Source organism: Mobula hypostoma, assembly GCF_963921235.1.
Source record: "Mobula hypostoma chromosome 8 unlocalized genomic scaffold, sMobHyp1.1 SUPER_8_unloc_1, whole genome shotgun sequence".
Lineage (NCBI taxonomy): Eukaryota > Metazoa > Chordata > Chondrichthyes > Myliobatiformes > Myliobatidae > Mobula > Mobula hypostoma.
The window spans coordinates 772,774-785,444 of NW_026948120.1; the positions used below are offsets into that span (position 1 = coordinate 772,774).

The 12,671-nt window shown below is 47.1% G+C and overlaps 1 protein-coding gene across 1 annotated transcript in view; it reads right to left on the minus strand.

The window, feature by feature from the left end:
- Positions 1–371: 371 nt before the first annotated feature.
- The window catches only part of haus5 (HAUS augmin-like complex, subunit 5), a 158,042-nt gene continuing 145,742 nt past the window's right edge, over positions 372–12,671 (minus strand). The window contains exons 21-22 of the transcript XR_010016715.1: positions 7,984–8,004; positions 372–487 (exon numbers count right to left, since the gene is read on the minus strand). The gene's annotated coding sequence lies outside the window, so the exon portion shown is untranslated. The remainder of the gene's footprint in view (positions 488–7,983; positions 8,005–12,671) is intronic.

Sequence of the window (12,671 nt, forward strand, 5' to 3'; positions counted from 1 at the left end):
ATGGGAAGGCGTAGGTCCCATTGGGAGTGCGGACAATGGGACTGAATGAGAAGGGGTGAGGTCTCATTGGGAGTGTGGGCAATGGGAGTGAATGGGAAGGGATGAGGACCCATTGGGAGTGTGGAAGGTGGAGTGAATGGGAAGGGGTGAGGTCCCATTGGGAGTATAGACCATGGGAGTGAATGGGAAGGGGTGAGGTCTCATTGGGGTGTGGACGGTGTGAGTGAATGGGAAGGGGTGAGGTCTCATTGGGGTCTGGACGGTGGGAGTGAATGGGAAGGTGTAGGTCCTGTGTTAAGATCATCTCTGACTCTGCCATCTCCTCCCTCAAGAGCCGACCGTCAACAAACAGGCTTCCCACCTTTTTTGCCTAGCGATCGCCTAGTTAAGTAGTACGTTGCTGCGGCAATGAGGATGGTGATGGCCACGTCACCGACGATGATCCCAATGAGGGTTCCTGTTCCAATCCTGTAGCAGGCCTCACACACTGGCAGGGTGGAGAAGGAGGGAATGAAAGTCTTGTACAACCCCACTCCATCAGGCCCAGACAGTAGCTGAGCACAGTGGTGCCGCAGGTAGTGTTGCCGTGTCCCACCCGTGTAGACCGGTGTTTAGTTTCAACTTCTGTCCCTGTCTGTCCCTGTGTGTGTGTGGTGTGTGTGTGTGTGTGTGTGTGTGTGTGTGTGTGTCTGCGTGTGTGTCTGCGCGTGTGCGCGTGCGTGTGTGTCTGCGTGTGTGTGTGTGTGTGTGTGTCTGCGTGTCTGCGTGTGTGTGTGTGTGTGTCTGCGTGTATGTGTGTGTGTGTGTGTGTCTGCGTGTGTGTGTGTCTGTGTCTGCGTGTGCGTGTGTGCGTGTGTGTGTGTGTGTGTGCGCGCGCGTGCGCGTGTGTGCAAAGTCCTGGGGGGAGTGGGTGAGATTAGGCCACAGATTCAGGGTTATTATCGCTAAAAACTGATGTGACAGTACAAAAACATAAAAATTACATTAAACTAACTAAATAAATAGTGCAAACGGGCAAGATAATGAGGCAGTGTTCATGAACCAATCAGAAATCTGACGGCAGAGCGGAAGAAGCTGTTCTTGAATCATTGATCAAGGGGGATAGGATAGTTTGATGGGCTTAATAGCCTCCATCTCTGCTGTGTGGAAAGCTTGGGGGGTTTGTTATTGACAAATGCACTGAGACAGAGTGAAAACATTTGTTGTCATCTCAAAGGAGTCCATTAAGGTAGTACAAGGGGAAACAATAACAGAATACAGAATAAAGAGTAACAGCTGCAGAGAAAGTGCAGTGCAGACAGACAATAAGACGCAGGATGCAAGATAGATTATGAGGTCAGGAGTACAACCTGTTGGCGCGTGGCCAAGTGGTTAAGGTGTCCGTCTAGTGATTTGAAGGTCGCTAGTTCGAGCCTTGGCTGAGGCAGCGTGTTGTGTCCTTGAGCAAGGCACTTAACCACACATTGCTCTGTGACAACACCGGTGCCAAGCTGTATCGGCCCTAGTGCCCTTCCCTTGGACAACATCGGTGGCGTGGAGAGCGGAGACTTGCAGCATGGGCAACTGCCAGTCTTCCATACAACCTTGCCTTGGCCTGCGCCCTGGAAACCTTCCGAGGCGCAAATCCATGGTCTCGTGAGAGTAACGGATGCCTAAAGTACAACCTATCATTCTGGGGGATCATTTAAGAGTCTTGGAACAGTGGGGTAGAAGCTGACCTTGGGCTTGGTGGTATGTGCTTTCAGGCTTTTGTATCTTCTGTCCGACGGGAGAGGGGAGAAGACTGAATGTCAGAAGTGAGTGGGGTCTTTGACATTATGCTGGCTGCTTTACTGTGGCAGTGACAAGAGTCCATGGAGGGGAGGCTGGTTTCTGTGATGTTCTGAGCAGCGTCCACAACTTTCTGCAGATTTTTTAGTCATGAGCAGTGCAGTTGCCAACCAAGATGTGATGCATTGGTGAGGGCCTTCAGGGAGGTGCCAAACTCCCACATCCTCCTGAGGAAGTAGAGGTGTTGGTGAGCTTTCTTGGCTGTGACGTCTAGAACTGGCTATGGGTGATGTTCACACCAGGGAACTTGAACTTCTCAATCTCTCTTGCAGACAGATACAGGCAGAGGTGTGTAATCCATCCCCGTTCCTGAAGTCAATGGCCTGCTCTTTTATTTGACTGAAACTAAGGGAAAGATTGTCACCATGGCAATGTGCCACGAGGTTCTCTGCCTCCTTCCTGTATTTCTGCACATTCTTGTTTGAGATTCAGCCCACGACTGGTAGTGCCATTTACAAACACATAGATTTGCACAACTGCTTCCTGCTAGCGTTTTAAACCTTATATAGAACCATAGAAAAGTACAGCACAGAAACAGGCCCTTTGGCCCATCTAGTCCATACCAAATCATTTAAACTGCCTAGCCCCGTCGACCTGCACCGGGACCACAACCCTCCATGCCCCTGCCATCCATATACCTATCCAAACTTCTCTCAAGCATTGAAATTGAGTTTGCAGCTTGTTCCACACTCTCATGACTCTCTGTGTGAAGAAGATCTCCCTCATGTTCCCCCCCACCTTTCACTCTTAAACCATGACCTCTAGTTGTACTCCCACCCAACTTCAGTGGAAAAAAATCTGCTTTATCTATAACCCCTCATAATTTTGTATATCTCTATCAAATCTCCCCTCAATCTTATACGTTCCAAGGAGCAAAGTCCTAACCTATTCAATCTTTCTTTATAACTCAGGGCTTCCAGTTCTGGCAACATCCTTGTAAATTTTCTCTGTACTCTTTCAGCCTTACTTACATCTTTGCAGTGACCAAAACTACACACAATACTCCAAATTAGGCCTCACCAATGTCTTATACAACTTCTGTACTCAATACTTTGATCTATGAAGGCTAATGTACCAAAAGCTTTCTTTATGACCCTCTCTACCTGTGCCACCACTTTCAGTGAATTATAGGCCTGTATCCCCCAGATCTCTTTGTTCTACCGCACTCCTCAGTGCCCTACCATTCACTGTAAGTCCTACCCTGGTTGGTCCTACTGAAGTTCAATACTCGCACTTGTCTGCATTAAATTCCATCTGTCATTTCTCAGCCTATTTTTCTAACTGGTCCAGATCTTGCTGCAAGCCATAATAATCCTCCTCACTGTCCACTACACCCCCAACATTGATGTCATCTGCAAATGTGCTGATTCGGTTAGCCACCTTACCATCCAGACTGTTGATATAGATGACAAACAACAACAGACCCAGCACCGATCCCTGTGGCACACCACGAGTCAGGGGCCTCCAGTCACGGAGGAAACCATCTTCTACCAGTCTCTGGCTTCTCCCACAAACCCAATGTCCAATCCACTTTACTACTTCATCTTGAATGCCAAGTGACTGAACCCTCCTGACCAACCCCTCATATAGGACCTTGTCAAAGTCATGTGGACAATATCCACTGCCTTGCCCTTATCAACCTTCCTGATGACTTCTTTTAAAACCTCTATAAGATTGGTTAGACAATACCTACCCCACACAAAGCCATGTTGACCCTTAATCTGTTCATGTCAATCCAAATACTTATATATCTGGTCTTGCAGAATACCTTCCAACAACTTTCCCAAAATTGTCAGGACCAATTTTGTTCCTTGTAATCCTTTTGTTCTCAACATATCTGTAGAATCCCTAAGGAATTTCCTTCACCTCATGCCCTCTTTCAGCCCTCCTAATTTCTTTCTTAAGTGTTATATGTTTAGACATTTCAGCCCACCTTACCTGGGGTGGCCTTCACACCAACTGTGAAGTTGTGGACATAGTCCTCTCCATCACACAGAGAAGCCTTCCCTCCACGGACCCTGTCTACATCTCCCACTGCCTCGGTAAAGCAGCCAGCAAAATCAAAGACCCCTCCCACCCCAGACGTTTTCTATTCTACCCCCTTTCCTGCCTGCCATCAGGTAGGAGATACAAACCCTGAAATGACACACCGGCAGGCTGAAGGACAGCTTCTACCCCACTGTAATAAGACTATTGAATGGTCTTGCAGTCAGGAGGACACACACCAGTCCTCATTGAGGTACCAGTAGTGGAAAGTCGCTGAGTGTCAACATCTCAGAGGACTCAACAAATCGTTACAATCACAAAGAAGACACAATAGATGCTCTACTTCAGTAGCATATGGGGAGATTTGGTAAGTCACCGAAGACGCTAGCGAATTATACAAATGTGCAGTGGAGAGCATTCTGACCGGTTGCATCGCTGCCTGGGGTGGAAGCTCCAGTGTTTAGGGTCACAAGGAATGGCAGGGGGTTTTCTAGACTCATCCAGCTCCATCACGAGCAGAACCCTCCCACCATAGAGGACATCTTCAAAAGATAGCAAGTCAAGAGGCTGGCGTCCATTGCTGAGGACCCTCACCATCTGCATCATGCCCCCCACTCACCATACTGCACATTTATTGAGATACAATGTGGAACAGGCCCTTCGGCCCTTCTAGCTGTGCCGCCCAGCAACCCCAGATTTAACCCTAGCCTAATCACGGGACAATTTACAACGAGCAATTAACTTACATCTTCAGACTGTGGGAGGAAACTGGAGCACCCAGAGGAAACCCACGCGGTCACGGGGAGAACGTGCAAACTCCTTACAGACAGCAGTGGGAATTGAAGCCCAGTTACTGGATCTGTAAAGCGTTGTGCTAACCACGACACTACCCCACCACCCCCACTACTACCATCAGGGAGGAGATTCAGGAGCCTGAAGACACTCGTTCAATGTTTTAGAAACAGGCTTTTCTCCTCACCAAAAGGTTTCTGAACTCGCAGTGAACCACGAGCACCATCTTTCGCACTGTTTACTTTCTGTAACGTGCCTTACACTGTACTGCTGCCACAAAACAACAAATGACAAATGGCACAGGTAAGTAACATGACCCTGATTCACGTCCCCTAATATGACCAGATGGGCCCCCTGACCTCACAATCCACCTCACTGTGAACTTGCACCTTATTGACTGCCTGCACTGCACTTGCCATCTAACTGTAACCCTCAGTTCTGCACTCTATTTCCCTCTGCCCTACCTCGAAGTGCTGATGTATGGAATTATCTGTCTGGAAGGCACACAAACAAAAGCTTTTCACTGTACACGTGTCAAAAATAACCCCGTTCCTGGTTCACCGATCCCATTCAGTCCGGCCCTTGCTCTGCATCTCAGCCTGGCTGAAAGTGGTCAGAGTAGATGCCAGGGTGCCAGATTCACAGGAGCTGGAGGCTGCACTCCCTCCTCCTTTCCAAAACCAGAGGATTAGGGTGTGAAGAGGATCCAGGTAAGATTTCCACCCCCTCAGAGAGAAGCTGGAACCTGGGACACCGGCTGAGAGGGTGGTGGGGGCAGAAACCCTGAGAAAACTGAAGGTGTCTCCGGTAGGGCACTTGAACGGCCGTGGAACATGACAAAAGGGTTTCCTACAATCCACCCTGTCTGTCCCTACCATGATTCGGTCCACCCCTATCAGGATCCTTCCCCCCTCCACCCCCCACAGACCCAGTCTCTCCCATCTCTCCTCATCCCAGACAACATCCGGGGAATCTCCTCTGCCCCCCTCTCCAGAGCAATCACTTCCTCCCCACAGTCAGGTGACCAGAACTGTACACAATACCCCTGCTATGACATGTCCAGTTTTGTATAAATCTGTACCTTCTTTTGTATTCTGATTCAGAGACTTATCGCGGTGTATAGCACAGAAGCAGACTGTTCGGCCTATCTCATCCATGCTAACCTCCTCCACATACACCAGTTCTATTCGTATTCACTGGGACTGTATTCCCGTACCCGTTGTCTATTAAGGTGTTGGTCTGCATGCCTCTAACTGTAAAGATTGTTGCATGTGCGTTGAAACTTGCAGAGAAATGCACTGTTTGTGACAACAGCCAACGCAGTCCGAGGATGTGCCGGGGGCAGCCCGCAAGAGTCGCCGTGCTCCCTGCGCCAACTTCGCATGCCCACAACTTACTGAGTATAACCCACATGTCTTTGGACTATAGGAGGAAACTGGAGCAACAACCAAGAACCAATACCAGTAAACAACAGGAATTCTGCAGATGCTGGAAATTCAAGCAACACACATCAAAGTTGCTGGTGAACGCAGCAGGCCAGGCAGCATCTCTAGGAAGAGGTACAGTCGACGTTTCAGGCCGAGACCCTTCGTCAGGACTAACTGAAGGAAGAGTGAGTAAGGGATTTGCAAGTTGGAGGGGGAGGGGGAGATGCAAAATGATAGGAGAAGACAGGAGGGGGAGGGATAGAGCCGAGAGCTGGACAGGTGATAGGCAGAAGAAAGACGGGGGGGGGGGACCCAGAGGATGGGCAAGGGGTATATTCAGAGGGACAGAGGGAGAAAAAGGAGAGTGAGAGAAAGAATGTGTGTATAAAAATAAGTAACAGATGGGGTCCGAGGGGGAGGTGGGGCATTAGCGGAAGTTAGAGAAGTCGATGTTCATGCCATCAGGTTGGAAGCTACCCAGACGGAATATAAGGTGTTGTTCCTCCAACCAATACCAGTAGCCATCCTGTGGCAACCTGACACTGCACGAATACAGTTGCTAAATTAGTTCATCATTGTCACGTGTCACATGGACCGAGGTATAGTTTTGCCATCCACACAGACCATTTCATCACAACAGTACACTAATACAAGGAAAACAATAATACAATGCAGAATAAAGTGTTACTGTTATAGAGAGAGTGCGGTGCAAGGTCATAAAGAGGTAGATTATGAGGTTAAGGGTCCAATTTATTGGAATATACATATATATAGCCATCCGTTAGTCTCGTGAGACCATTGATTTGTGCCTTGGAAGGTTTCCAGGGTGCAGGCCTGGGCAAGGTTGTATGGAAGACCGGCAGTTGCCCATGCTGCAAGTCTCCCCTCTCCACGACACCAATGTTGTCCAAGGGACACCAATGTTGTCCATACAGCTTGGCACCGGTGTCGTTGCAGAGCACTGTGTGGTTAAGTGCCTTGCTCAAGGACACAACACGCTGCCTCAGCTGAGGCTCGAACTAGCGACCTTCAGATCACTAGACCGATGCCTTAACCACCTGGCCACGCACCAACACATTGTAATGGGAGACCATTATAACAGTGGAGTAGAAACTGTCCTTGAGACTGGGGACTCTTGCACTCTCAAGCTCTGGTATCTTCTGCCTGATGGGAGAGGGGAGAAGAGAGAATGTCAGGCTTGGGTGGTCTTTCATTACGCTAGTTGCTTGACTGAGGCAGAGAGAAATGTAGACAGAGTCCATGGAGGGGAGGCTGGTTTCTGTGATGTGCTGAGCTGTGTCCACAACTCTCTCTCTTGTGGTCATGGGCAGAGCAGTACCAAGCCGTGATGTTTTCTGTGGTAAGGCCAGTGTCGGTCAACAGGAGCATGCCAAATTCACTCTGCCTCCTCACCAGTGTTCTGTAAAGTTCATTAAAACTCATGCCTCTTCCACCACTCCCTAACTTACATAAATGTAGCACTGTTTCTGGGTTGGCACAGTCACACTGTGGGTCGAGCCACTGACTCCTGGGTTGGAATCGAACATCTGACGCTGTGTGTGTGTGTGTGTGTGTGCGCGCCTGCACGCGCGCGCGAGAGAGAGAGAGAGAGTGTGTGCGCGTGCGTGTGAGTGTGTGTGTGTGCGTGTGTGAGAGAGTGTGAGTGTGTGTGTGTGAGATAGTGGGTGAGTGTGAGTGTGTGTGTGAGAGAGAGTGGGTGTGTGTGAGTGTGTGTATGTGATAGTGTGTGTAAGTTTACACGTTTTCCCTGTGGGTTTCCAAAAAGATACGGTGAATGGGTTAACGCGCAGGTGAGGGTAGAATCCAGCGGGGGTTAATGGGGGGGGGAGGGGAAGAGAGACAAGGTCTGGATTTTGGGGGGTGGGGTAGACGATGCCTGGGGAGGTGATTTACAGCTTTCCGGGTGATAAATAAAACTGACACTCACCATCATTTGCAGTCACGTCCCCTGGAAGGAAATCAAACCACAGTGGTTAGGGGAGAGACAGATCAACAATCCCTTTACCGTCGCCATTCACACACAATGCCCTCCATCCGCTCTGCTTCTCCAGCATTTAACCAACAAAACTGCTGGGAATTCTGGGGCACCACAGTAGCGTAGCGGTTAATGCGACACTGTTACAGCTCACGGTACTGGAGTTCAGGGTTCAATTCTGACAATACCTGTAAGGAGTCTGTTCATTTTCCAAAATTTCAGAATATAAATTTACTTTGTTTCCAAACTACAAATATGTCACCATATATAACCCTGAGATTTTTTTTCTTGTAGGCATACTGAATAAATCCAGTAACGATAATAGAGACAAAGAAACAGGCGGACAACTAGTCTGCAAAAGGAAACAAACAGTGCAACTACAAAAATTAACAAAAAAAAATGATTTGGAAAATTTACAAACAAAAATAAGAACTGAAGTGACAAATTTCAGAAAACATTATGTACACACGAACGTGCTTAGATTAACAATAGCTAGGATAGAAGGTCAAAGAGGAATAACAGACATTAAAGATCTACACAACGGTCAGATAAAAATGTTTAAGGATATATTTTCATCGACAAAAACAGCTTTTGCACTCCACCCCAGCGTATGCAATTCTGATAAGCAGTACACTAACTCTAACCCAAACCACTACATTTATATGAGAACACACCCCAGAAAAGTGAAGAAATTATCACTATTGAAGAAAAAGTTAACCAATGGAAGACATCCCCACGATCTGAGCAGACTAAACATCGACAAGGAAGTGTCAAACACCCGGCTCAGAGTTGGAGACTTCTTCCCAGAAACAGAAGGGTTCCTTCTGCTAATAAAGGACCATGTGATTAACACAAACAATGATCAAAAATACAGAATAAAAGACCAACAAATTCAAGAAGATAAATGTAGAAAATACCAAGAGAAAACAGAAACAATCCAACACATTACAGGATCCCGCAGCAGTTTAACTCAATCTGATTACTTACATGGGCACAATCAAGTGGCAAACATCATTCACCAAAATCTTGCTTTAAACCACAAACTCATAAACTATAAATACAAGTCTGATCCAGTTTTAGAGTCAGAATACCGCAAATTATATTACAACCAATCCGAATTATATTACAACCAATAGGACAATCCATAATAACCCTCCGGATATAATAATACAGGATAAACAAGCAAGAATAACTTGAATAGATATAACAATTCCAAACACATATAACTTACAGAAATCAATAAGTGAAAAACACCAGAAATATGCTGAATTAAAAGAGGAAATTGAAAGACTATGGAACATGAACAGGGTATATGTTGTCCCAGTAGTAATATCTGCAACTGGTAACATCCCAAAGTCACTACACAATAGCATTAAACAATTAGGGCTACACAGTAATATCTATGTAAATCATCAGAAAGCCACAATTATAAACACTACTAGAATAGTCCGAAAGTTCCTAGTAACTGAGAAATGAGCGTGCTTGGCTATGCCCAAACCTGAGGTTTTACCAGCTTGAGCTGAGAAAAAAAATAAAAATACAACAATCAATCAATAAGTAAATAAGCAATAAATACTGAGAACACAAGATGAAGTCCTTGAAAGTGAGTCCATAGATTGTGGGAACAATTCAGTGGTGGGTTTCCTCCGGGTGCTCTGGTTTCCTCCCACAGTCCAAAAACGTACCGGTTGGTAGGTTTTTTGGTCTCTGTAAATTGTCCTGTGATTAGACTAGGGTTAAATTGAGGGGTAGCTGGGCAGCGTGGCTCTGTAAGTTGTCCTGTGATTAGACTAGGGTTAAATTGAGGGGTAGCTGGGCAGCGTGGCTCTGTAAATTGTCCTGTGATTAGGCAAGGGTTAAACTGAGGGGTAGCTGGGCAGCGTGGCTCTGTAAATTGTCCTGTGATTAGACTAGGGTTAAATTGGGGGGTAGCTGGGCAGTGCTGCTCGTCAGGCCAGAAGGGTCTGTTCCATGCTGTGTCACAATAAATAAAAGGGATCATTGGGAGTGACCTTGACGAGGTCCGTAAAACCACAAGGGGTGAAAATGGTCACAGTGTTTGCCCCTGGGTGTTGAGAACACAGAACAGTATAGCACAGGAACAGGCCCTTTGCCACACAATGTCTCTGCTTCACTATGCTCAATGCAACTTGCTCTCAACCAGAGGGGGTAACTTCACTCAGCCCAACACTGAACGGACTCACTTTTAAGGACCCTACAATTCACAGTCGATATTTATTGTTGATTTATTATTATTATTTTTACTATTAATTTTTTTAAATATTTGCACAGTTTGTTGTCTTTTGCTCATTGGTTGTTTGTCCATCTTGTTGCGTATGGTTTTTCCATGGGTCTACTGTGTTTCTTTGTATTTACTGTGCCCACAGGAAAGTGAATGATGACTATTACACAATAAATTTACTTTGAAATTTGAACTTTCCTTCTGCCTACACAATGTCCATACGCTTCCATTCCCTGCACGTTCATGTGCCTATCTATGAACACTTGTATCACATCTGCCTCCACACCACCCCCAGCAGCGCACTCCAGGCACCCACTGTGCCCCTCTTTTCCAAAAAATCTTGCCTTTCACATCACTTTTCAACTCCCCCCCCCCCCACCTTAAATGCAGGCCCTCTGGTATTAGACATTTTGACCCAGGGGAAAACGATAGCCACTGACTCCTCTCTGTGCTTCTCATGACCTTATAAACTTCCTATCAGATCTCCCCTCAGCTTCCGCCGCTCTAGAGAAAACAACCTGTTTGTCTGACCTCTTCTTATACCACATAGTCTCTACTTCCGCACCCTCTCCAAAGCCTCCACATCCTTCACGGGGTGACCAGAACTCAATGTAATACTCTAAAAGTCAGCTAACCTGCATTTTACAAAGCTGCAACGCGATTCATTGACCCTTGGAACTCAATGCCACAACCAATAAAGGCAAACGTGTCACATGCCTTCCCTGGTTGTACAGCCACGTTCAGGGAGCTGTGGGCTTGCACCCCGAGATCTCTCTGTACATCAACACTGTTAAGGGTCCTATCATCAACAATCCTTCGATCTCGCACAGTGCAACACCTCACACTTGCCAGCACCTCACATCTGCCCATATCTGTAAATGTTCAATATCCCACTGCATCCTTTGACAACCCTCCACACTGTCCACAGCAGTTTAAAACTCGAAGGCAGGTTTAAGATGAGGGTAAAGGTTTGAAGGGGTAAATATCCAGAAATTAAACTGGAAGGAATTTAAGACTGGAAAGATGTGTATTAAGCTGGAACCAAGGAAGATGGTTACTCATACCACTAGACACGGATGTCAGAGGTCAAGAGAACTGCCCCAGTGAAACAGCTTGTTCATTTTTTAAAAAACACTGTCATTGTTGGACAGACACCAACAAGCTGGAAAGAGTGCAAAGGGAATTTACAAAGATGTTGCAGGACTTGAGTTATGGAAAGAGGTCGGGACTTTATTTATTGGAGTGTTGGAGAAAGAGGGGTGATCTGATAGATGTGTATAAAATCACGGGGGCATAGTTAGGGAGACAGTGGGTAATCTGCTTCCCAAGGTTGGGGGATTAGGTTTAAGGTGAGAGGGGAGGGCTTTAACAGGATCCTGAGGTGCAACTTCTTCACTCAGAGGATGATGGGTGTATGCCAGAGGAAGTGGTTGAGGTAGGTACATTCACAGCATTTAAAAGACACTTCGGCAATTAAACGGATAGGAAAGGTTTACAGGGACCAGCTCTGGTAGACAACGTGGATGAGATGACCTGAAGGACCTGTTTCCGTGCTGTATGTTTGAGGAATTCCGGCCCTTCTGGGGCAGTGGGTGAGAAAGGAATGGATCATAGTGATGCCACCAATGTACAGCCAGTCTTAAATAAATTTAATTCTCCTCTCCTCGATTTCCATAACCAGTTTTTCACACATTTCCTCATCTCTTAAAAAAAAATTGCTCTGAATTCAAAACCCTATTTCAACCATATACAGTACCACCCAAAACATTCAGATATGACACACTGAACATTGTAGTTTCAGATTGACTCATGGAATACAGGACAGACACAGAGTGAAGCTCCCTCCACATTGTGTCCCATCACACACTCCCAGGGTCAGACACAGAGTGAAGCTCCCTCCACATTGTGTCCCATCACACACTCCCAGGGTCAGACACAGAGTGAAGCTCCCTCCACATTATGTCCCATCACACACTCCCAGGGTCAGACACAGAGTGAAGCTCCCTCCACACTGTCCCATCACACACCCCTGGGGTGAGACACAGAGTGAAGCTCCCTCCACACTGTCCATCACACACTCCTGGGGTCAGACACAGAGTGAAGCTCCCTCCACACCGTCCCATCACACACTCCTGGGGTCAGACACAGAGTGAATCGCCCTCCACGTTGTGTCCCATCACACACTCCCAGGGTCAGACACAGAGTGAAACTCCCTCCACGCCGTCCCATCACACACTCCCGGGTCAGACACAGAGTGAAGCTCCCTCCACACCGTCCCATCACACACCCCTGGGGTGAGACACAGAGTGAAGCTCCCTCCACACCGTCCCATCACACACTCCTGGGGTGAGACACAGAGTGAAGCTCCCTCCACACTGTCCATCACACACTCCTGGGG